This window comes from Ovis aries, chromosome 1, assembly GCF_016772045.2.
Source record: "Ovis aries strain OAR_USU_Benz2616 breed Rambouillet chromosome 1, ARS-UI_Ramb_v3.0, whole genome shotgun sequence".
Classification (NCBI taxonomy): Eukaryota; Metazoa; Chordata; class Mammalia; order Artiodactyla; family Bovidae; genus Ovis; species Ovis aries.
This window is the reverse complement of record NC_056054.1, coordinates 68,370,671-68,397,720: the sequence shown is the minus strand read 5'-3', so window position 1 is coordinate 68,397,720 and position 27,050 is coordinate 68,370,671. Positions and strand designations below refer to the sequence as shown.

The window sequence follows — 27,050 nt, the reverse complement described above, 5'->3', positions numbered from 1 at the left end:
AACCCATTTCTTTATAGTTAAGTGGATTTTCGTTTTCCTTTGCTCTTAAAAAATGAATTTAGATTTGAAAAAGCTGAATTTTGATGCTTTCTTTATATCTAGAGATTATTTCAAAGTTTAGCTGTCAGAGGAAAAGCTTTCTCTAATTTTTATCTCTTCATTTTGATTTTCATAAAAGGTAATTTTTTGAAACTGTTTTCTTCTTTTCTGCTTTGAACACTAATTAGGCACAAAAGACAACTGAATTATTGCCTCACATATTAACCTTTATACTTGTAATCTATTATGAATAAATGAATATCTCTGCCTGGAAACCAAAGTAGGATCTCAGGTTTGTCCCATGAAGCTTTGTGGGATATTAAAAAAAAAAAAAGGCAAACAAAACTTGAAATTTTAAAATCTCTTTACTTTTGTTATTGTCTCAATGGCTGTATAATGTAGAAACTCTTCTGCATATATGATAGAACAATATAAAATCACTGCTTATTCATCATTTTTGATTTATAACAATGGCAACTGCATATTGTTCAACCTAAAAGTTTCCTCGTTTAATCATATACAATTTTGGTCTATTTGAGAAATTCTTTCCATTGTTTTGTTTGTATTATCTATCTGTCCTTGGACATTTTCTATTTGGTGAAATGTTCGTGGCTATTAAATGTAGTTTTTGTTCTTAGCAGTGAAATGAACAAGTTTTTTTCTGTTTCTCTTTCATATTATAAAATAATTTTTTAGATATAAGCCATATGTGTTCGTGTAGATTAAATTCTAAGAGATTACTTTTGTTTTAAAACCTTTCTTTCCTGAACAGCTCTCCAGTTTTTGCTCCCTTCTCTATGCTTGAATGAGGGACATCTGTTTCTGTTTTCAGTGTCCTTTGGTTACAAGATGAACTAGTATATCAAAGTTCTCCTCCTTCAGCAAGGAAAGAATGCTTTAGTTTTATATTTTATTTCCTTCTATTTATTTTCATTGGTCTAAGAATGACAAATATTGTACAAAAAGGATGATCTGCTCCCTGAAAAAATTTAAACAATAGGAAGCACAAAGTGAAAGGCCCCCTTTCATCTGCTTTATTCCTACTTCCTAGTTGGTATGAATGGAGAAGGCAATGGCACCCCACTCCAGTACTCTTGCCTGGAAAATCCCATGGATGGAGGAGCCTGGCGGGCTGCAGTCCATAGGGTCGCTAAGCATCGGATATGACTGAGCGACTTCACTTTCACTTTTCACTTTCATGCATTGGAGAAGGAAATGGCAGCCCGCTCCAGTGTTCTTGCTTGGAGAATCTCAGGGATGGGGGAGCCTGGTGGGCTGCCATCTACGGGGTTGCACAGAGTCGAACATGACTGAAGTGACTTAGCAGCAGTTGGTGTGAATGTGAATCCTTTCAGACTTTTTCCTATACATATACATATGTGCACATATGAAAGTATGTATGTATATGTCTGTATTACCGGAAATTAGGTCATACTAAAAAGATCAGTATAAACCTGAATTTAACCCATTAATAAACAGTGAACACATTTCCAGGTTGGTATGTGCAAATCTACCTTTATTGACTACAATTTTATGAATGTGTCATAATTTATCTTGCCACTCCCCACTGAAGGAGACTTAGAAAATTTCCAATATTTTGCTGCAACAGCAAACACTGCAATGAACACTGAGATACCTCTCTATTCTTTCTGTATTTCTTTCTATTCCAGAGGGGGATTTAATGCAATCAACAGTCTATATTGCTTAAACTTTTCAAAGGTGCTACCAAAATTGCTCTCCATGGAGGAAACTGTATCAGTTTAAACTTCTCTCCAAGTTGTAGGAAAGTACTCTTTTCCCCTCTACTGTTGCTTTTATTAGAGACTATCAATCTTTAGCATATTTCCTAGCCTGACAGGTACAAATTGATATCTCACCGTAATTTTTCTGTATTATTTTCCTAACCACTAGTGAGATTAAGCATTTTTAAAAATTTTTATTTAATTTTGGCTGTGCTGGGTCTTGGTTGCTGCACATGGGCTTTCCCTAGTTGCAGGGAGCAGGGGCTACCCTCTAGTTGTGGTGCGCAGGTTTCACATTGAGGTGACTTCTCTGTTGTGGAGCCTGGGCTCTAGGGCACACGGGCTTCAGTAATTGCAGCATATGGACTGAGTAATTGTGGCTCCTGGGCTCTAGAGCACAGGCTCAATAGTTGTGGCACAGAGGCTTAGTTGCTCCTTGCATGCGGGATCTTCCCGGACCAGAGATTGAGCACTTCTTCACCACTGAGCCACCAGGGACACCCAAGATTAAGCATTTTTAAAGTATATCTGTTGATCATTTGTATTTTTTTTTTTTTGCTATAAATTGCCTATTCATAACCTTTGTTAGTTATCTATTGCTACATTATATTACTGCAAATTTAATGGCTTGAACAACGCACGTTTATCATCTCATAGTTCTGTGGGTCAGGGTCTGGCACAGCTTAACTGAGTCCTTTGCTTCAAGTCTCTTTACAAGACTATGGTTTCATCTGAAAGTTTAACTAAGGAAGGATCCACTTCCAAGCTCCTGTGGTTGTTGGCCGAATTCCATTCCTCAGGAACTGTTCAAGTGAGGGTCTCAGTTCCTTGACTTCTGTTGGTCAGAAACCACTCTCACTTCCTTACTATGCGGGCCTTTCTAACATGGCAACTCAGTTCATCAGTGTGTGAACTGAGAAGCAATAGACAGCTAGCAAGACAGAGGTCACCGCCTTGTGCAACCTAATCACAGAAGTGATTTCCCAACATCATTGTTGTATTTTATTGGATCCTGGCATGTGTAAGAGATTACACAAGGGGTGTGAGTATCCGGAGACAAAGATTATTGTAGACCATTCTAGAGGGGGAAGTGGCAATCCTCTTTGGTATTTTTGCCTGGCAAATTCCATGGACAGAGGAGCCTATAGGGCTATAGTCCATGAGGCTGCAAAGAGTTGGACAACTGAGCGTGCATACACCACATATTTTTTGCCCATTTTTCAGTAGGGCTATGTGTCTTTTGTTTATTGATTGGCTAGAGTTCTTTTTTTTTTTTTTTTCAATATAATGGCTGCTGCTGCTGCTAAATCGCTTCAGTTGTGTCCGACTCTGTGTGACCCCACAGATGGCAGCCCATCAGGCTCCCCTGTCCCTGGGATTCTCCAGGCAAGAACACTGGAGTGGGTTGCCATTTCCTTCTCCAATGCAGGAAAGTGAAAAACGAAAGTGAAGTCACTCAGTTGCGCCCGACTCTTTGCGACCCAATGGACTGCAGCCCACCAGGCTCCTCCATCCATGGGATTTTCCAGGCAAGAGTACTGGAGTGGGGTGTCATTGCCTTCTCTGATATAATGGCTAGAGTTCTTTATATTCTATAGATATAATTGCATAGTGGTGGTAGTGATAGTGGTGTATGTGTGTATGTGTGTGTAGACAGAATAATTTCTTCTATGACTAGCTATTTAACTTTCATTTAGTTACTCTTTTCCTTTATAGCTTCTGAATTTTGTTTCTTATTTAAGAAGTTCATTCTGTCCCCATACTTTTTAGATTTTATATTTTCTTATAATACTTTTTGGTTTTGTTAAAATATATTTAGATATTTAAGTCAAATGGAATTGATTTTTCTATGAAATGTAAGTGAAAAATCTACTTTGCCAAAAGAACAATTTACCTAGCACCATTTATCAAACAGTTTATTTGATTTTTAAGAATTAAGTTCTTTTTAAAGGTTTGTATATGTATATCTAATTTATTCAATGGGATGATATACTAACAGTTTTTGATTATGTTCTAATTTTTTTGTGAGATATCCTCTAATGTTAGTACTAAGTACTTTCAACCATTTAACTAAATGTATTTTGGAAAGATAATGGCTCTGGGTTATTCTGTCTCTGATAGTTACATCTGTGTACCTGGGGTAAGTTACTTCCCCTTTTCTTCTACCTCTGATTAGCTCCAAATATACCTCTTTGGGGCACTTATTCTCAGTTGTTATTGTGTAATTAGTCTGTCTCCTCCCATTAAACCATAAGTCCCATGACTAGGTACTTCTTTGATTTTGGTTTATTCTTGAATTCCCAGTTCTTAGCTGAGGGCTCAGCACATAGTAGATGCTCAAAAATAATTTTTTTGGTAAATATATACAGGCATACATTAATGAATAACTGAATGTCATTTAACCTCTTTGGACCACTAATCTGTCCATCTATAAAATGAAGAAATCATAGCAGGTGAATTCATTCATCCATTCAAAAACTTTCTATGTGACCACTGAAAAATCTGTAGTTCCCTTCAGAGAGGCAAAATACAATGGAAAAATATACCTAGAACATGTATTATATTTGTTTATATCTATCCATTTATCTCTATCCTTTCTATATGTAAAATTTCTTTTTACTATAAATGTTAATTATCATTGGGCTATTATTAAATTCTCTTTAATGTTGAATAAATTATTAAATATGAAAAATAATTTAATCCTAATAAATTCTACTCTAAGTAGCATTATCATAGTTGATTTTTTTGAAATGTGTCCATTTATATTTTAAGAAGTGTTATAGATTTATGAATGTAGTTGGGTTAGCTTTATATCTTTTTCTTTTTATTTACAGTGAACTCTTCATGTTTTCTTTGTAAATGAAGCTGATAACATGAATATAACAGATATAAAGTGTTTATATTTGTTGTGTCTCATTTATTTCTTTCTCATTCTGCAGTTCTGTAATTGGAGCTGCAGAGTGTTACATTTTATTTTCTGCAGGCTGCTGCTTGCTCTTTTTCTTTAGTGTACCTTAGTGAAAATGGGTTTTGCTTCCTCAAATAGAAAAATTTTAAAGAAAAACTGTTTTTCACTCTTCATAAGGAAGATTCACTGTTGTTGCTGTTTCATTTATTAAAGCTGCCTTTTCCATCCAGTATTTTTCAATATATTAACAGACAGCAGTATTTCTTAAAATCTTCCAGTATTTGGTATTTGAGTGACATTCATTAATTTATGTAAACTATCTGGTTTGGATAATTATATTCATTTCATGATAATTTACTTTAGCAATAAAATTCAGCAAGAAAAGACTTAAACAATGATCTATAAAAACAGCAAATGTTCACCTGTTATTCTTCATGTATTAAAATGCTATCATAAATAATTTTTCCAGAATTTTCTAATGATCTTTCAATAACTAAAACTATTCAGCACTTGAGCACTTATTTTCTGTAAGATTATATATGTAGTACTGATGATGATGGACAAATTAAATGACCCTTTCTTATAAGTATCCTAAACAAGCAGAAAAGGACAGCTGAGAATGATTTTGACCCATTCACCTCTGCAGCCTACTCACAGCACTCTCTCTAAATCTCTTTCTCCCGTAGTAAACTACCAGTGTCAGCACATTCTGAATAGCTCAGAGCATTTCCTTGAGAGCAGCCCCTCACCTGCCTATGACAGCTTTATTCACCTGTAACTAGTAGCTATAGGAGAAATCCATTTTCCTTTAAGATTATAGTACTAATAAATAGTACACTATTTGAGAAAAGGGGGAAAGTGTTGATTATTTTTTGATAATAAAAATGGTGTTCATAGATATCTAAATACTATGTTCAAGAATTGGAAGACTAAATATTGTTGAGATGGCAATTCTCTCCAAACTGATCTATAGATTCAATGCAAAGCAATCCTTAACAAAATCTCAGGAGGCATTTCTTTTTTAGTAGAAATTGAAGCTGACCCTAAATTTATGTGAAAATGCAAAGAAACTAGAATAGCTAAAACAATTTTGAAAAATAAAAAACACAGAAGACCTTCACACCTTATTTCAGGATGATACTATTGAAGCTATAGTAATCATAACAATATGGTTTCAGCATAAGGATAGTCATACAGATCAATGCAACAAAATAGAAAGTCACAATTAGACATAGGTTAACTTTTTTTTACAAAGGTGCTGAACTAAATCATTAGGAAAGAAAAAAATTTTTTTTCAAATAATGGTTCTAGTATAATTGGACATCTTTATGCAAATAAAACAAAATTTTGATTCTTACCTCACTCATACACAAAACTTAACTCAAAATATATCAGTCTATAATATATAATAGACCTAAATATAAGAGCTAAAACTTTGAAATTTTTAGAAGAAAACGTGGGAAAAAATTTGTAACCTTGGGTAAGCAATAATTTCTTAGATATGACACAAAAAGCACAAATAATAAAATTTTAAAATGGATAAATTTCAAGTAATCCAAGTTAAACATTTTTGCTTTTCTCAGGGCACCATTTAAAAATTAAAAAGACAAGCCATAGACTGAGAGAAATTATTTGTAAGACATATGCTCCATAAAGGAGTTGTATCCAAAATACATAAAGAACTCTTATAACTCGACAGCAAAGATAATTCAAAAAAACATGGGCAAAAGATTTGAATAATCACTTCACTCAAGATGTACAGACTGAATAAACATATGAAAAGATGCCCAGAACCATTAGTCATATTGCTGCTGCTGCTGCTAAGTCGCTTCAGTTGTGTCTGACTCTGTGCGACCCCACAGACGGCAGCCCAACAGGCTCTTCCGTCCCTGGGATTCTCCAGGCAAGAACACTGGAGTGGGTTGCCATTTCCTTCTCCAATGCATGAAAGTGAAAATTGAAAGTGAAGTCGTTCAGTTGTGTCTGACGTTTAGCGACCCCATGGACTGCAACCCACCAGACTCCTCGGTCCATGGGATTTTCCAGGCAAGAGTACTGGAGTGGGGTGCCATTTCCTTCTCTGATTAGTCATATTAGATAAGTGCAAATTAATATCACAATGATACACTGCTACACACTCACTAGAATGGCTAAAGTAGAAAACTGACAATACCAACTGTTGAAAAGGATTTGAAAAAATTGGAGCCATCACACACTACTTTGGAACAATTTAGCAGTTTCTTTAAAGTTACCGTATAGTTGGTCTCTGGGCCACAAGTGCAGAGGAAGCACTTGAGAAGGAGCAGCCAAGGATGTCGTCTGTGTGGATCACAGCAGCGGTGGGACTTACCCTCCCTTGGCAGACCGAGTTGGTAAAAAATGCTCTGGGATGATCCTTCTTTGTTGCAAGGAGCCTTCATGCCTCTCATTCTCATCTTCAGATGACTGGCACTGCTGAGGTGTCCTCTCTTCTTGAAGAGCATATTCTTGCAGCTGATGCCTCTGCTGATCTTGAAGAGACTGGGCATATCTTACATATTTGTGATGATACTGCCCATGTACATGGACTAAGAAATGTTCAAGCAAAAGAAATGGTAGGGTTTTATTCAGGTTAAAGGGTATGTCTCTGAACTTGGAAGCTGATAATATTGGTGTTGTTGTGTTTGGAAATGATAAGCTAATTAAGGAAGGAGATACTGTGATGAGAACTGGAGCTACTGTAGATGTTCCAGTTGGTGAGAAGCTGTTGGATCCTGCAGTAGATGCCCTTGGTAATGCCACTGATGGAAGGGGTCCAGTGGGTTCCAAGGTCCAAAGGCAAATTGGCCTGAAAGCCCCTAGGATCATTCCTTAGGTCTCTGTGTAGGAACCAATGCAAACTGGCATTAAGGCTGTGGACAGCTTGGTGCTGAATGGTTGCTGTCAGCATGACCTGATTATTGGTGACCGACAGACTGGCAAAACGTTATTGCTATTGACACAATCATTAACTAGAAATGATTCAACAATGGAAATAATGACAAGAAGAAGCTATACTGCATCTACATTGCCATTGGTCAAAAGAGATCCACTGTTGCCCAATTAATAAAGACACTTACAGATGCATATACCATGAAGTACACCATTGTGGTGTCAGCTACTGCTGCAGATGCTGCCCACTTCAGTACCTGGTTTCTTATTTTGGATGTCTCATGGGAGAATATTTTAGCGATCATGGCAAACATGCTTTGATCACTTATGATGACTTATCCAAACAGGCTGTTGCTTATCATCGATGTCTCTGCTGTTCTCCTGACCCACTATAAGCCTGGTGATGTCTTCTACCTGTACTCCAGTCTGCTAGAGAGCAGCTGAAATGAATGATGCTTTTGGTGGCTGCTCCTTGACCGCTTTACCAGTCACAGAAACACAAACTGGTGATGCGTCTGCTTACATTCCAAGGAATATCATTTTCATCCCTGATGGACAGATCTTCTTGGAAACAGACTGATTCTAGAAAGGTATCCATCCTGCCATTAATGCTGGTTTGTCTATATCCTGCATCAGATCTGCTGCCCAAACCAGGGCCTTGAAATAGGTGGCAGGTACTGTGAAACTGGATTCATCTTCCTCAAACTCACTATAATAGTGATCTTCTTGCTGATGGCTCTCAAATGTCTATCTCCAGCCCAGGCTGTATCCTTGAGCCCCAGATCTGTATGTACAACTGTCGACTTGACATTTCCATATCTCTTCTTAAAGATATCTCAAACTTTGCTCCCTCCAGATTCTGAATGTGTGAGTTCTTACTGCCCCATCTGAAAAAGGAGAAAAACAGAAGGAAGGAAAGAATAACACTATAACCCATGCAGTTGTATAACCTGGAAATCTAATAATCTGGTTCACTCTCCTCCAACTCCCATCTGAGCTCGGAATAAATTAAGAAATAAGAGTGAGGAAAATAGAATTCAATGTGTCAGCTTCCCTACTGATGAAGGCCAGACTGAAGAATGTGGTGTAAGAGTGTGGCAAAAATGAGTTTCCAAACCCCAGCTTTAGGAAGATTTACCAATCCTGTCCCTGATAGCACCAGACCCCTGGAGCCTTCCCCTTAGAAGGACAGGTTCTTTATTAAAAAAACTTGCCCTTCTCCAGACCAAGAGCCCGTGCTCCCTGCAGGCAGTCCAGGCTTAAAGAAAAAAGAGGAAAGGCTGAAACTTGCAAGCCCAGTTACTCATCCAAGCTCATCAATCATGTGAAAGGAGTATGAGATAAGGCAAGAAGAAGCCAGGAAATTTTAAGGAAAATACCTCTTCGTGGAAACCAGAGGAGTAGGGAGGCATCACTCTCCTCAGACATCACTCTCCTCATAGGCTTTGCAATATCAAAGCCTATTGATTTCATGTCCAAAATATCTCTGACAGCATTACCTTCTCTCCATTCCTATTACCACCTCCCTGATTCAAGCTAATATCTCTCAGCTAGATCTCTGCAATAGCCTTCTTACCATTTTAACTACTGGAAACAACTGTTCTCACCTCTTTCCTGTCTGTTCTCCACACATCACCCAAAGTTATTTTCACGAGGCAAATCTGATCATATTTTTTTCTTCCCATCCTTTCTCCTTTCCCTCTTATCCATGGTTTTTGGACCTAGAGTAGGGGGTTGAGAAAGATTTCAATGAGGATGTGACTTCTAAATGAGACCATAAGAATGACTGAGTATAGTTAGATGAAAAAAACAGGGAGCAAAGCACTGCAGGCCCACGGAACAACAAATAGGAAAATGTGAAAGGTAAGCAATAGCCTGGATAGAGTGCACTGGCAAAAGAAAGTTTCAGAATGACTGGAAATAGGAGAGTGATAAGCAGACAGCTTGGTAAAGAGTTTGGAATTTTTCCCAAGGGCAGTGGGAAGGCTTTGAAGGGCTTTAAATAAGGTAATGACATAGGTGGATTTGCATTTTCTGGCTGCTGTGTGGATACTGGATTAGGTGGGAAAGCAATAGATGAAATGTGGGGAGACACTATGAAAGTCATGCTTTATGGTGGTGTCGATGAGGACAGTGAAACAAACAGCTGTCTATCTATATCCAAGAGGCAGAGAGAACAGACTTGGTGATGCGATGATTGAGGGAGAGGGTAGAGTCAGGAATGACGGCCAGGTTTTTCACTTGTAGAGCACTTGAGAGGATGAGAGTACATTTACTGGGAAAGGGAGCACTGGAAGGGGCTTTGGAAAGGAGACAAGCTGGTTTTGGACATTCTAATTTTGAGGTGTTCTTAAGACAACCAAGTGAAGATATTCACTAAATAACTGCAAATATGAAGAAGTTGGAAATGAGAGGAGTGTGCAAGAGAGAGCTGACATGGATATAAAAATTGAGGAGCTATAATTTAGATAGCAATTTAAACCTCAATAAAATTATTGATGATGAATGAGATGCTTAAGGGGAGCAGATGAATTAAAAGCATCTTAGACAATCTTGAGGAACTCCAGCAAACAGTGGTAAAGGAGAAAGACCCCACAAAGGACACTGAGATGGACCTATCAGAGACACTGCAGAAAAACCAGAAGTGTGCAGTGCCACAGAAGTCAAGGGAACTCTGTTTTTAAGATGAAGTACCCTCTTATACTAATGGTCCAATTTCTACCATCTACATCTCAGTTTCTAGAAAGAAACAGATCTAAAATATTTTCATACACTGAGGCTTTTTTGTTCCATCTTCCTAGAATGTTCTTTTTCTGCTTTTAGAAAAAGAAAAAAAAGTTGTGTGTTTTTTTAAACTTTTTTTTTCTTATTATTTCTTAGGGTACCTTTCACAATTTACTAGTCAATTCCTTCTTTGTTTCATCATGACCAGCACAATACCTGGCACACAGTGGGAGTTCAGTGAATGTTAGTTGAATGAATGAATGACTGAATCAATCATATAGATAATATTAAGGATTTCTATCACTTATTGAATATTTACTATTTCTGGACACTTGTGCTATTGCTTGATTTATAATAACTATTTTAAGCCTTACAAAAACCCCATGAAGGTGCATGATTATCCCCATTTCGTAGATGACAAAACTGAGGGTAAGAGAGAGAAGTAACTTCTTCAAAGTCACATAGTTCTTAAGTTGCCAAGCTGCAATTCACAAACAAGCCTGCCCGATTCCAAAGTCCATTCTTTTAACTGCCATCTCTCCCTAGAGAAGTAAACATTCACATTTTACAGACATCTGTGGAGGAGACATTTTCAACTGGCAGCTTTCCCAGTTCATCTCAAATCATAGCACATAATCAACAGCCTGCTCTTGTTCCAAGAATGCTTTATTTTGAGCCCCTACTGAGTCGCCCTCCCTACCTGAAAACCAGTAAGATTTTCTTTCATTCCCTCACCTAAGGCTGCCTGCTTGATTAAACCCTGGCTTCCTAAGCAGGAGGTCTCTCTTGGGATCAATACCCTGCTTCTTTTTTCCCCTTCCTTACAGTTCTTATTCTACTTGATTCATAGGAATATCTAAGAATCCTTAGCTTGAAGTGGCCAGAGTGGTTTCCTACATAGCAACTCCTAGTTTTGGACTGTAGTCAACATACTGGAATGTGAGCTTTATGAGGGCAGGGACCTTGTCAATCTTGTTCATAGAATTGTGCCCAGTGTCATGAACAAGTGTGATTTCCAGCATCCAGTGGGAACATGATAGATAAAAGTTGGCTGAATCAGTCTGATGGTGGTGTAGTCCCAAACTTGGCTTTCACAGCAAGATAGACATGCTGTGGTCTGGTGCTTTACAGAGGGTAAAATCACAAACTCATGGATGCCAAGTAACTATCAAAAGCTCAACTGAGAAAAACCGTTTTCATGAAGATCTGCCTGAAGGCTCTGCTGGTCAATGCTTTTAGATACAAAAGGAATCCGTGAGGGGAGACAGAGTGAGTTGGCTTTGGGAGGAGGGGAAATTCTTCACAAGTCACCACAGAAAATTCACAAAGTAATCTGTTTTAAGAATGAATTAAAGTTATTTATATAAGTATTCTCTGATTATTTATCTAAGTAATCATGAGGGAGAGCACACATAGTAAGTAATAAGCTCTAAGAATTTCCTGTCTTAACTGTTAGGACTCCAAAAAGCTGGGGGAAATTATGAATTCCAAAACAAATCTTCTTCATTGCAGGGAAGGGGCTTGATCAAATTACAATAAATTCATGGGTCTTCTCTTATTTTCAGTGCGCATTTCAGCAGTTTCTTCTGGCAAGATGCTTGCAGGCAAAATATTAATAATTAGCTAGATGTTACCTTTACCCTTCATTATGAAGACTGACCATTCTGGAATCGCCAGTCAGATTCTTTATCACAGATGACTGCTTGGAGAATAAAATGCATTGACCTGTGATTTGTGGAAATATATTGCACATGATTAGTTTTCCTATAAAAAAATCCATTATTTCCCATGGAATAGAGAGATTAATACTTTATCTCTTGATGGATCTTGCAGGCAGAGTCCCCTTTTTCCATTATGTTACTTTCAAAAATTTCATTGTCACAAGAAATCTTCCCTCAGGGGCTATTACGAGACCATTTTGTTTTTCTGCACAATTCAAAATTTGTTGCTTTTTTGGTACTAGTGCTTATTTGCAACATTTTTTTCTTATTAGTCAGGTTGGCTATCACTGCTCTTTTCCAAAGCCTACTGCCAAGCTCATCAATTTCAATTCCCAACCCTTAGGGATATGTTTTTCCCCTTTTCACTAAAAGAAACATCCATTACGCATTTGTGCATATTTTTTATTTCAAATTTTTGGATCACAACAACAGTAGAGGAAAGAACACACATATATCTTTTTTATACCCTCTTCTCCCCCTTACTATTACTGTTTAGCTGTCTCTCCCGGTAGTGTCCTCACTGACTGAATACTGACAATCATCTTTTGACAGTGTATACTGGCTTCTGGCCCCAAATTGTAATCTCATATGGAATTTCTTACTATTCAAAACAGACTTACAAAAGTAGGAAAAAAACCTCTTACTTTTCTGTCTCTCCTTAAAGCATATATTATGTGATTCCTAACTCAACACTCCTTACATATAAATACACATATGTGTATTTAACTGTTTTGCATCTGGTAGCTCTCTTTTAAGAGGTTAAATAAACGTTACTTCCATTTGATGCAGTAGTGCTACATTCTTTAATACGTAAAGATTTCTTGTGTGTGTTAGTCACTCAGTCACGTTTGACTCTTTGTAACTCCATGGACTGGAGCCCACCAGGCTCTTCTGTCCATGGAATTCTCCAGGGAAGAATACTGGAGTGGGTTGCCATTCCCTTCTCCAGAGGATCTTCCCAACCCAGGGATCAAACCTGAGTCTCCTGCATTGCAGGCAGATTCGTTACCACCAGGGAAAAGAATAATAGGTGTGAACATAAATATCTCATGCTGCTGCTGCTAAATCACTTCAGTCTGTGAGCCATAGCCCACCAGGCTCTGCTGTCCCTGGGATTCTCCAGGCAAGAATGCTGGAGTGGATTGCCATGCCTGCCTCCTGGGGATCTTTCCAACCCAGGGATTGAACCCTCATCTCTTCTATCTCCTGCATTGGCAGGCAGTTTCCTTACCACAGGTGCCACCTGGGAAGCCAAGTACTAGGTGCTGTCTGTGTGCATTTCCTTGGGTTTGGCCCTTGGGTCTCTAGTTATAGATCCTAGAAATTCAGTGTTGGCTTTAACAGCCCACAATACATTCTCAAAAGAAGGAACATAGCATGGGTCCTATAGATCCTAGTTATAAATCCTAGGAATTCAGTGAGCTTTCTCAGCTCACAATACATTCTCAAAAGGAGGAACATAGCATGTGTCCAGTATGAAAATGAAACATTCAGTGGAGCCATCTTGATGATAGGTGGCCAAATGATCTGTATAAGTTCCAGGAGTGATCTATAATTAGGAAGAGTCTGGTGCCCTGATGTCTACAGGGTGGAGTTTGGAAGAACAAGTTGCTTATTTAGGCATGGAAGCCTGAAAACAAGGACCATATATATTTAGACTACTGTGTGTTCAGTGTCTTAGCATCTCACACCTGAGTCAAAGGGGCTCAAGAGATATTTATTGGATGAATGAATGAATAAATTAAAAAAAAGTCTTGGCGTGTATGGCAAAATGGTGAAGCAGATGCTGTAGAAATCTGAGTGCTCAAAAGATTAAAGAGCTTCTGGAACATAAGACGTGTTCAAAGAAGTGAGAGGACTGACTCTTCCTTCATTTGTACTGCTGACATGTGCTGGAGAAAATTACATAATGATACAGAAGTGGTGTCACTACAGAGTCTTGGTTTCCAATATCAAGAAAAAACCCCAATACTGCCCAAATGCAAAGGGTCTGGATGATCCACCTTTCACAGCAGCTGCTTCATAATTGCTCCACTATCCGCAAGCCTTCTGTTTACCTCGTTCAGATCAATTTATACAGAAAGAATGCTGCCAGTTTTAGAGAGAAAATGGATAGCACCTAAGCAAAAGAAATAATTTCATCTGCTTGACTTCACAAGTAGAAACGTGTCAGATAGAAATTTTATTTCTCCCTGTCCGAGCCTAACTCGAGTACACTCCATTCTACCCCTTCAAGGGGCTCACTATTTCCATTATTGTTCTCTTTTAAAAATTTTAAAATGAGTCTTATTGAAACCCTTTTTTTGGAACCATAAACTGTGTGTATTGGGTTGGCCAAAAAGTTTCTTTGGAAAACTTCCCTGATGGTCCAGTGCTTGGGAGTCTGCCTGTCAATGCAGAGGACGCAGGTTCAATCCTTAGTCAGGGAACTAACATTCTGCAGGCCGCAGAGCAGCTGGGCCCTTGCACTGCAGCTAGAAAGTCTGCATGCCACAATTAAGTCCTGATGCAGCCAGATAATTAATTAACTAAAACCAAGCAAGAAAAATCCTTCCATTTTTAAAGTAAAAATAAAAGACACGTTTTTTGTTTTTTAGAAAAAATGTTATTGAACAATTTCATTTGTTCAACATTATTGAACAAAACAATTCACTGTTTTGGTCCACTACTTTCTGCCATTTTTCAGTCAAATTCATAAGTTCATCTTCCCAAAACTTTTTATCTTTTTGAGCAAAGAACAGTTCCAAAGTACCTTTTACAGTTTTCCAGGGAATCAAAATTTTCTCTATTAAGAGAATTTTATAAAGACTAAAATAAATGGACACTTGAAGGTACAATGTCTGGTGAATGGTGGGTCAACCAGAACTTCCCAGCCAAGCTGTTTTTGCCTGGTCATCAGAGAACCATGCGATCTTAAATTCTACTGATGGAAGATAATGCACTTTCTGTTGACTAATTCCAGATGCTTTTCATCTAGTGATGCCTTTAGCTGATCTAACTGGGAGCAGTACTTGTTGGAGTTAATCATTCGATTTTCCAGAAGGAGCTTCCAATCCCACCACATATCCTTCTTTGGATGAAGACTGGCCTTTGGTGCGATTGCTGGTGGTTCATTTAGCTTGCCCCAAGATCTCTTCTATTCCATACTATTATACAGTATCCACTTTTCATCACCTGGCATGATTTGTTTTAAACACAGCACATTTTCTTTACATTTAAGTAGAGAATTACATGAGGAAATATAGCCAAAAAGGTTTTTTGCTCAATTTACGTGGAATGAAAACATCCAAATGATTAACATAACCAAGCTGGTGCAAATACAGTGCTAGATTTAGATATTTTGAGCTTGTTGGCTATCTCCTGCATGGTATAACATTTTTTCAGTTAATATCTCGATTTGATCACTATCAGTCTCAGCTTGTCTACCCGACTGTGGAGCATCATCCAGCAAGAAGTCTCCAGCATGAAACTTCACAAACTACTTCTGACACATTCAATCAGTCACAGCACCTTCTCAATGCATAAATCCTTTTTTTTTTTTTTTGCATTTCAGTTTCACTTTTATCTTTCTTGAAATAATAAAGCATAATATGCCAAAATGTTACTTTATTCTTCCATCTTCAATGTTAAAATGGCTACACAAAAATTCACCAGTTTTGATAAGTACTTTTAAAATGCACACTGATATGACAGCTGTCACAATACAATCTAACAGAATTGTTTCAAATGAAGTCATCTTATGGAAAAACTGAATGAACATTTTGGACAACTCAATATTTAAAGTGTACAGTTTGAGGAGTTTTTACCTATATCTATGACTTTGAAGACATCATTTCAAGATAATGAATATATCCATCACCCCAAACATATCTGTGTGCCCCTCTCTAATCCCCACCTCCACGCCTGTTTTCTTTTTCCTCCACAACAGGCAACCACCAAACTAATCTGTTTGGTTATTTGCCACTGTAGATTAATTTGTATTTTCTAGAGTTTCATATAAAAAGAGTCATACAGTAAATATTCCTCTTGGGGGTTGGCCTTATACATTCACTTATTGATGGATGGTTTTTCCAGTAGTCGTGTATGGATGTGAGAGTTGGACTATAAGGAAAGCTGAGCCCCGAAGAATTGATGCTTTTAAACTGTGGTGTTGGAGAAGACTCTTGAGAGTCCCTTGGACTGCAAGGAGATCCAACCAGTCCATCCTAAAGGAAATCAGTCCGGAATATTCATTGGAAGGACTAATGCTGAAGCTGAAACTCCAATATTTTGACCATCTAATCCAAAGAACTGACTCATTGGAGAAGACCTTGATGCTGGGAAAGGTTGAAGGTGGGAGGAGAAGGGGGCAACAGAGGATGAGATGGTTGGATGGCATCACTGACTCAATGGACTTGAGTTTGAGTAAACTCCAGGAGTTGGTGATGGACAGGGAGCTGACGTGCTGCAGTCCACGGGATGGCAAAGAGTTGGACATGACTGAGTGACTGAACTGAACTGAACAGATGGATATTTGGATTGTTTCCAGTTTTAGGCTTTTATAAATAAAGCTACTATAAACATTTTTGTACAAGTCTTTGTGTGGGTGTATATTTTTTATCTTGGGTAAATACCCGGAAGTGAAAGGGATAAATCATATTCTTTAACATTTTAAAGAAATGGCCAAGTTTTTTTCAAGGTTGTTGTATCATTTTACACTTCCATAAGCAGTGTATTAGAGTTTCAATTTCTATACAACCTGGCCAGTACTTGGCATGGTCAGTCTTGTTAATTTTAGCCATTCTTACAGGTGTGTATTGATAGCTCACTGTGGTTTTAATTTGCATTTCCCTGGTGGCTAATGATATTTTCTGGTGCTTATTTGACATCGGTGTATCTTCTTTAGGCCTCCCTGGTGGCTCAGATGGTAAAGAATCTGCCTACTATGCATGAGACCTGGGTTTGATCCAGGGATTAGGAAGATCCCCTGGAGAAGGGAATGGCAACCCACTCCAGTAATCTTGCCTGAAGAATCCCCATGGACAGAGCAGCCTGATAGGCTAGAGTCCATGAAATCACAAAGAGTTGAACACAACTGAGTGACTAATACTTTCACTTTATCTGCAGTGAATTACCTGTTAATTATTTTGCCCAATTTTCACTAGGTCATTTGTTTAATGGTTGAATTTTGATCATTCTTTATATATTACAGATATAAGTTCTTTATCAATTAAATTATTTTCAAGTAGTTTATCCCAGTCTGTGGGTTGTCTTTTCATTCTCTTAACGGTCTTTTGAAGAATGAAAAAGAATTCTAATTTTGATAAAGTCTATTTTATCAGATTTTTTCTTTTATGAATCATGCTTTTGGTGTCATATTCCAGAAAACTTTGCCTAACTGTAGCTCGTATGTTTTTCTCCTAAAAGTTTTTCAGTTTATATTTTATAATATTTTTGTGATTCATTTTGAGTTAATTTTTATATACTGATCAAAGTTTGATTTTTGCTTATGGATAATCAGTTCTTCAGTATCAGTTGTTGAAAATAATATTCTTTCTCTGCTGAATTGTCTTTCACCTTTGCCAAAATTCAACTGACCATACATTCACGGATGTATATCTTGGGTCCTCTATTCTTTTCCATTAATCTATTTGTCTATCATAATGCCACAGTGTCTTGAGTATTATTTTCCATGACAGTTATGTCATAGACTACTTGCCAGCTTACAAATTTGTTTTCTTTGTATCAGGTTCCCATCCATGATCCAGTCAGCTACAGTTGAATGTTAGAGGGAGTTGGCTTGCAAAGTACAAAGCAGGGCTGCTAAGGACCACCTCTCCACATAGCTGAGAGCAGGAAAGTTTTCTTTAACATATATCATGCTTATACAGGCACCAGAGTCTATCCTGCAAACATTCCATTCTCTCTCTACATCCAGTTTTACTCCTTTTAATAAATTTCTAATACTGTAGATCTTTCTAAAATATAAATCTGATCATACGATTTGATTTGAAAAATCCATCGATGGTTTCCCATTGTCTTTAGGATAAAGTCCAAGTGCTTGTCCCTTGCAATCCAACTCTGCTTCCCTTCCCAGTTTCAATACTTACTACTTTCCACTTTACACTTGTGTGCTATGTGCTTGCCATGTGAATTACTTACAGGTCTTCAGATATGCCATACTCTCTTACTCTTAGACTTTTTTCATGTTGCTTCCTCCGCATAGTATACTTTCTCTCAAGTCTTTCTCCCCAGCTAGCTTTTATAAGTCTTTTAGATCTCAGTTTAGATATAGCATCAATTTAGTTCAATAAATATTTATTAAGTAACTTATATGAGTTAAGAACTCTGTTATGAATAAGGAATATAATATGAACATCTAATACACCCTCATATTGTACATAGTCTAAAGAAGGAGGTGACATTAAGCAATAATTATAGTTGAATCTAAATCTATAGTGATGAAGAAAATAGCATGTAGTAAAATCATATTCCTGATAATGCAAAACCACTATCATAATTCTGGCCATTCATCCTGTCCTCTGCCCCATGTCCATTTTCCAATGTGGTGGGCTAAAGTTCTTGCCTTGGGATGGAAAGAGGCAAGGTAAAAGGGAAGAAGTACAATGCTGCATTCCCAGAATAATTCTTCATTATTCTCCCAACCCAATCTTCCTGGATTAGTCAGCTCAAGTGGCTGCCAAGTAACTGGAATCAGTGGTGTGATCCTAGAATTCCCAGCTTGTCACTGAACCTGGAATCATTCCCAGTATATTTAAACTGAAACAGTTAAGCATCAGTAGTTTGCTCCAAACTCTGAGACCAGGATAGATATTGACCACACAGCCAGACACCTGGAATTCTAGCCAGCAACTAGATAGGCTTACTTCTGTCATTTCATTAACCTCATAATAATATGACCTTATAATCTGTGAAATTGAATTTTGGGGCCCTATTTGTTTAGTTTTAGTGGGTTTTACTATACACATAAGACTAGCATAACAAAAGGAGAGCATGTGTGCTAGATGTGGTGTGAGGTAAGGGAGTGAGGGAAAGCCTCTCAGAGGGATATTTAACTGAAACTTGAAGAATGAGTAGGAGTTAACCCAGGTGGAGTAGGAAGATGGCCCTCAGCAGAGAAAGACTTGTCCAGGAAGCCTTCCTATGTCCTCTACACTAACTTAGATGCTCCTCCTCCGTGTTTCTAAGGCCCTCCTGGTGCTTCTACTACCTAACACTTATCAAACATATAACAATGTCTTTTTCTTTCAGTTCAGTTCAGTTGCTCAGTCATGTCTGACTCTTTGCAACCCCAAGGACTGAAGCACGCCAGGCTTCCCTATCCATTACCAACTCTTGGAGCTTACTTAAAAACTCATGTCTATCAAGTCGGTCATGACATCCAACCATCTCATCCTCTGTCGTCCCTTTCTCCTGCCCTCAACTTTTCCCACCATCAGGGTCTTTTCCAATGAGTCAGTTCTTTGCATCAGGTGGCCAAAGTATTGGAGTTTCAGCTTCAGCATCAGTTCTTCCAACGAATATTCAGGACTGATTTCCTTAAGGATGGACTGGTTGGATCTCCTTGCAGTCAAAGGGACTCTCAAGAGTATTCTCCAACACCACAGTTCAAAAGCATCGGTTCTTTGGGGCTCAGCTTTCTTTATAGTCCAGCTCTCACATCTATACATGACTACTGGAAAAACCATAGTTTTGATTAGATGGACATTTGTTGGCAAAGTAATGTCTCTGTTTTTAAATATGCTGTCTAGGTTTGTCATAGCTTTTTGTCCAAGGAGTAAGCATCTTTTAATTTCATGGCTGCAGTCACCATCTGCAGTGATTTTGGAGCTCCCCAAAATAAAGTCAGCTGCTGTTAGCACTGTTTCCCTATCTATTGGCCATGAAGTGATGGGACCGGATGCCATGATCTTCGTTTTCTGAATGTTGAGCTTTAAGCCAACTTTTTCACTCTCCTCTTTCACTTTCATCAAGAAGCTCTTTAGTTCTTCTTCACTTTCTGCCATAAGGGTGGTGTTATCTGCATATCTGAGGTTATTGATATTTCTCCCAGCAATCTTGATTCCAGCTTGTGCTTCCTCCAGCCCAGCATTTCTCATGATGTACTCTGCATAGAAGTTAAATAAGCAGGGTGACAATATACAGCCTTGATGGACTCCTTTTCCTATTTGGAACCAGTCTGTTGTTCCATGTCCAGTTCTAACTGTTGCTTCCTGACCTGCATATAGGTTTCTCAAGAGACAGGTCAGGTGGTCTGGTATTCCCATCTCTTTCAGAATTTTCCACAGTTTCTTGTGATCCACACAGTCAAAGGCTTTGGCATAGTCAGTAAAACAGAAATAGATGTTTTTCTGGAACTCTCTTGCTTTTTCCATGATCCAGCAGATGTTGGCAATTTGATCTCTGGTTCCTCTGCCTTTTCTAAAACCAGCTTGAACATCTGGAAGTTCACGGTCCTCGTATTGCTGAAGCCTGGCTTGGAGAATTTTAAGCCTTTACTAGCGTGTGAGATGAGTGCAATTGTGCTGTAGTTTGAGCATTCTTTGGCATTGCCTTTCTTTGGGATTGGAGTGAAGACTGACCTTTCTTTTCCAGTCTTGTGGCCACTGCTGAGTTTTACAGATTTGCTGGGATATTGAGTGTCAGCACTTGCACAGCACCATCTTTTATGATTTGAAATAGCTCAACTGGTGCTTCCTAAGGCCCTCTTGACTTCATATTCCAGGATATCTGGCTCTACGTGAGTGATCACATCATCATGATTATCTGGGTCGTGAAGATCTTTTTTGTACAGTTCTTCTGTGTATTCTTGCCACCTCTTCTTAATATTTTCTGCTTCTGTTAGGTCTATACCATTTCGTCCTTTATTGAGCCCGTCTTTGCATGAAATGTTCTCTTGGTATCTCTGATTTTCTTGAAGAGATCTCTAGTGTTTCCCATTCTGCTGTTTTCCTCTATTTTTTTTTGCATTGATCACTAAGGAAGGCTTTCTTATCTCTCCACGCTATTACTTGGTACTCTGCATTCAAATGGGTATATCTTTCCTTTTCTCCCATGCTTTTCACTTCTTTTCTTTTCATAGCTATTTGTAAGGCCTCCTCAGACAGCCATTTTGCTTTTTTGCATTTCTTTTTTTGGGGGGATGGTCTTGATCCTTGCCTCCTGTACAACGTCATGAACCTCTGTCCATGGTTCATCAGGCACTCTGTCTATCAGATCTAGTCCCTTAAATCCATTTCTCACTTCTACTGTATAATCGTAAGGGATTTGATTTAGGTCATACCTGAATGGTCTAGTGTTTTTCCCCACTTTCTTCAAGTTAAGTCCGAATTTGGCAGTAAGGAGTTCATGATCTGAGCCACAGTTTTCTCCTGGTCTTGTTTTTGCTGACTGTATAGAGCTTCTCCATCTTTGGCTGCAAAGAATATAATCAATCTGATTTTGGTGTTGGCCATCTGGTGATGTCCATGTGTAGAGTCTTCTCTTGTGTTGTTGGAAGAGGGTGTTTACTATGACCAGTGCATTCTCTTGGCAAAACTGCCCTGCTTCATTCTGTACTCAGAGGCCAAATTTGCCTGTTACTCCAGGTGTTTCTTGACTTCCTACTTTTGCATTCCAGTCCCCTATAATGAAAAGGACATCTTTTTTGGTGTTAGTTCTAAAAGGTCTTGTAGGTCTTCATAGAACAGTTCAACTTCAGCTTCTTCAGCATTACTGGTCTGGGCATAGACTTGGATTTTTGTGATATTGAATGGTTTGCCTTGGAGACAAATGGAGATCATTCTGTTGTTTTTGAGATTGCATCCAAGTACTGCATTTCTGACTCTCTTGTTGACTATGATGGCTACTCCATTTCTTCTAAGGGATTCTTGCCCACAGTAGTAGATATAATGGTTATCTGAGTTAAATTCACGCATTCCAGTCCTTTTTAATTCGCTGATTCCTAGAATGTTGATGTTCACTCTTGCCATCTCCTGTTTGACCACTTCCAATTTGCCTTGATTCATGGACCTACCATTCCAGATTCTTATGCAATATTGCTCTTTATAGCATCGGACCTTGCTTCTATCACCAGTCATATCCACAACTGGGTGTTGTTTTTGCTTTGGCTCCATCCCTTCATTCTTTCTGGAGTTATTTTTCCACTGATCTCCAGTAGCATATTGGGCACCTACTGACCTGGGGAGTTCATCTTTCAGTGTCCTACCTTTTTGTCTTTTCATACTGTTCATGGGGTTCTCAAGGCACTAGGACCTAGTTGCTTATAAATTCCCCTTGTATGAAATAGGAAAGAGCGGTTCAACAAAGATCTTATCTGAGCAAAGGGATCGGAAAAGTTAATACTCTGTGCAGAAGAATTAGGCATAGGCTGATGCAGGCCCACATGTGTAAGAATTGCTTCACAAGGAAAGGCCCTTCGTGGGAAGAAAATGGCATCCTTTCCTGAAGAGCAATTTAGCCCTGTTCTAAGGGACAAGAACTGGTGAGTGGAGAACAGGCTGGAATTTAGCTTCTATGCACCTTGGCTAAGAATTTTTGTGCAGGGCGGAAACTCCACAACTGCACACAGTGACCATGGATTTTTTCACTACATTCTCAGCAATGACTGGTAAAGGGCGTGACACACAACAGGTAAATATTAAAAAGCAGCCCATAAGAATAAAAGCTTAGATTAGGGCCCCTAGTACTGCCTTAGTACCATTGTATATTCCAGATGTGTATTATCAGCTAATGACTATGGCAAAAAATGGCTGTGTTACATGGGAGGCAGTCATGTCCAGCAGAAGGCTCACCAGTAGCCGTTGAAGATGGTTTGTCATATCAAGGAGTAATGAAGTAGATGGTAGGACCTGTTCCTAGTTTACATGAGAAATTTTCAAGAAAATTTGCAGAGGTTTTAGGGTCCTGCAGTAAAAAGTGTGACAAGGCCAGTGAAGGTTTCTTCTGGGTTACTTTAGAAGGATAGAATGCAATTGTGTATAAACTGTCCTCCAAATGTTCTATATCTCTTGGGAACTTAGCTCAATTATAACAGCCTGTTCAGAGAGTGAATTGAGGAGACTAAACTTTGATACAGATTTGAACTTAGACAGTAAGCTAGAATATACTGCAACAACAACTAAATTTGTGAAAGTTGATTTACCAAAAAAGACAGGGGAATTTCTAGAAAAAAGTCAGGTAATTGTTCTAAGATATCACTCACTGAAAAGTGTGCCATTATTTTTAAGCAAGGAAAAAATGCCAATACAAACTATGATTTTTAAAACATATCTTGATTTCAGAAATGTTATAATAATTTTAAAAAAATGTTACAAACTGATGAAATATAGATTATAAAAGCACATTTTTGTGCTTCTAATACACTGCTATATATCTTTAAGGAAAACATAAATTATTTCCCTGCGAGAGCAAAGTAATGGTTCAAGTTCCCTTGACAGGTACATCTTCATAGCAGAGTACAGTTTGCTATCAAAGTTTCATGATACCACCTGTTAAGATCATTTTCATATGCTCATTGAACAAGTAATTTGGCATTCCTGGAACCCTTCTCTACTGGGGAAAGACTATGTTGACCAATCTGCTGGAGTATTCCATTACACTTGGCAGTCACAACTTTTACTGTAAATTAATATATCACCATGTGATTTATACATTAGTTTTCATAAGTTTCATGCATCTGAGCTCAGTCAATTCTATTCTAGCTGATTCTCAACCTGCAAAGCTAAGAGCTAAACTCTAGAGAAAATGACTCCACAGCATTATCACCATGTGAGGCACTAGTTGAAGCTCTTTCTTTGTCAACTTTAAAACACAAATAGCTCTTTGAGCATATGACTTCTGATTTATTTGACCAGAAGATATTTGAGAGCTGAGTGTGTTCTATTTACCTTCACATCTTCCACAAGGCCCAGTATAATGCCCAGAAACTGAAGGTACCACATGGATATTAGAAGAGAGATGGCTCTACATTTCAGGGCATCTCTCAGGTATGCCTGGAGGCCGGCCACAGTCATTCTACATTGACGGTGATGTATGGCATTCAGAAATGAACCTGAATATGAAATTACAAGAGGTTTTAATGTCTTGGAATAAAAAAGTGAAGAAAAAAATGAAGATGACATTATCATGTTATGGGGACTTTGCAGGAGGCTCAGCGGTAAAGAATCTGCTTGTACTGCAGGTGATACAAGTTTGATCTCTGGGTTGGTAAGATCCCCTGGAGAAGGAAATGGCAACCCACTCCAGTATTCTTGGGAAATCTCATGAACAGAGGAGCCTGGCAGAATCCAGTTCACGAAGTTGCAAAAAGTTGGACATGACTGAGCGACTGAGCACAGCACTATCATGTTCTATTTTCAGACCTGCATTTCTAATTTGAACTTTCAGTTCAGTTTAGTCGCTCAGTTGTGTCCGACTCTTTGCGACCCCATGAATCGCAGCGCGCCAGGCCTCCCTGTCCATCACCAACTCCCGGAATTCACTCACTCACGTCCATCGAGTCAGTGATACCATCCAGCCATCTCATCCTCTGTCGTCCCTTTCTCCTCCTGCCCCCAATCCGTCCCAGCATCAGGGTCTTTTCCAATGAGTCAACTCTTCACATGAGGTGGCCAAAGTACTGGAGCTTTAGCATCATTCCTTCCAAAGAAATCCCAGGGCTGATCTCCTTCAGAATGGACTGGTTGGATCTCCTTGCAGTTCAAGGGACTCTCAAGAGTCTTCTCCAACACCACAGTTCAAAAGCATCAATTCTTCAGCGCTCTGCTTTCTTCACAGTCCAACTCTCACATCCATACATGACCACAGGAAAAACCATAGCCTTGACTAGATGGACCTTAGTCAGCAAAGTAATGTCTCTGCTTTTGAATATACTATCTAGGTTGGTCATAACTTTTCTCCCAAGGAGTAAGTGTCTTTTAATTTCATGGCTGTAATCACCATCTGCAGTGATTTTGGAGCCCCCCAAAATAAAGTCTGACACTGTTTGCACTGTTTCCCCATCTATTTCCCATGAAGTGATGGGACCGGATGCCATGATCTTCGTTTTCTGAATGTTGAGCTTTAGGCCAACTTTTTCACTCTCCACTTTCACTTTCATCAAGAGGCTTTTAGTTTCTCTTCACTTTTTGCCATAAGGGTGGTTATCATCTGCATATCTGAGGTTATTGATATTCCTCCCGGCAATCTTGATTCCAGCTTGTGTTTTTTCCGTTCCAGCATTTCTCATGATGTACTCTGCATAGAAGTTAAATAAGCAGGGTGACAATATACAGCCTTGACGTACTCCTTTTCCTATTTGGAACCAGTCTGTTGTTCCATGTCCAGTTCTAACTGTTGCTTCCTGACCTGCATACAGATTTCTCAAGAGGCAGGTCAGGTGGTCTGGTATTCCCATATCTCTCAGAATTTTCCAGTTTATTGTGATCCACACAGTCAAAGGCTTTTGTTTCATAAATCTATTTTTTAAAGGTTGCAACGATCATTCTTTTCCTTCTTACATGTTTAGAAAATTTAAGTAAATGATACATGATAGAGATTATAATGTTCATTTACCCGGGTTTGATCCCTCGGTTGGGAAGATCCCCTGGAGAAGAAATGGCAATCCACTCCTGTACTATTGCCTGGAAAATCCCAGGGACAGAGGAGCCTGCTAGGCTACAGTCCATGGGGTCACAAAGAGTCGGACACGACTGAGCGACTTCACTTTCACTTTCACAGTTGACTAGCAATATCAAAGCCCAATTTCTATTTATTACCGTGTAGCTAAAGAAACACATTTGTATAATTACATCTCCCAGTTATTGATTACAAAGGAAATCAACACATAAAACACAATACTTTGTGTTTTTTATTTTATGTTCATTTTCTTTAGTAAAACACATGAGATGTCTGAAATTATGGATGCCCTTTCTGCTTGGATGGATCTCAACCAAATATTCTGAAACATCTGGAATCTCTCACTCCAGAAAAAATAAACAATAAAAGCATTTCTCAATGCTTAATGTGTGTGAAAGTTCGATGTAGAGAGAGCCTTCTTACCAGGAGAACTCTGGCAAGTTAGTTGTCAAGAATCCTTAAGTGGTGGTATCTATAGCTTGAGATTAGTCTAATCACTTCATCTTGTCAGGTTTCCAGAGCTGATCAGACTTGCTATTTCCTCTTTTTCCTTTTCATTTGTTCCTGAGCCCACTACAGTGGACTGAGCCACTCCACCGACCTTGCTTTTACCAAGGTCACCAACGATCTTGGACACCCAATAAATTCCGCTTACTTATGTAACGTCTCTGCTGCATTTACTCAGGACGTGCAGACCCTGCTTTGTGCTTACCAGTCTCATTTCCTCCAGGGCATACAGCTCAACTACACTTCTCAGCCGCTGCCTGCAGTTAAGTGGGGCCACGTGACTAGATGCTGACTAGTGGAAAGTGAGAAGTGATGTGTGCCAATTCTGGGCTTGGCCCTTCAACTTTCTACACTCATTGTTCTCCATGTGTGTTCTCTATCTTTCCAGGGGATCTGGTAGAAGATGCTAAGACCTTAGAGGAGGGCAAAGCCAGATGACAGAATGAACCTAGGTATTTAAATAGCTGCTTTGAGGCTTGCCCTCCCCTTCCTAATAACTTTAGTGGAGTGTGATGAAAATAAGAAATGAAACTTTACTGTGTTAAGCCATTGAGATTTGAGATTATCATAGTAGTAAGCTGTTACCAATACTTCCTTGGCTTCTGTGATGCTACACCCTTGCCTAAATCTCATATCCCTTTATCCCTTCATTTCTTATTTTCTTGGACTGCTCTACTCATTCTTTAAATATTTTTTTAATCTGCATTTCCGTAGCCCACTGTTTTCTTCCTCTACATATGTTCTGTGAACAAGTCCACATACTTTTCTGGTTCACTTCTGATATGCTAGTGAGTTAGAGTAGTAAACATGTTCCCAAATATTAGATATAATTTTTACTAAATATGTGTATACTAAATCTATTTTGTATCATTTTATGAAGTT

The 27,050-nt window shown here is 38.6% G+C and overlaps 1 pseudogene; it reads left to right on the top strand.

The window, feature by feature from the left end:
* The first annotated feature begins 7,001 nt into the window (after positions 1–7,001).
* Positions 7,002–8,314, top strand: LOC101115594 (ATP synthase subunit alpha, mitochondrial-like; annotated as a pseudogene).
* The last annotated feature ends 18,736 nt before the right edge of the window (positions 8,315–27,050 follow it).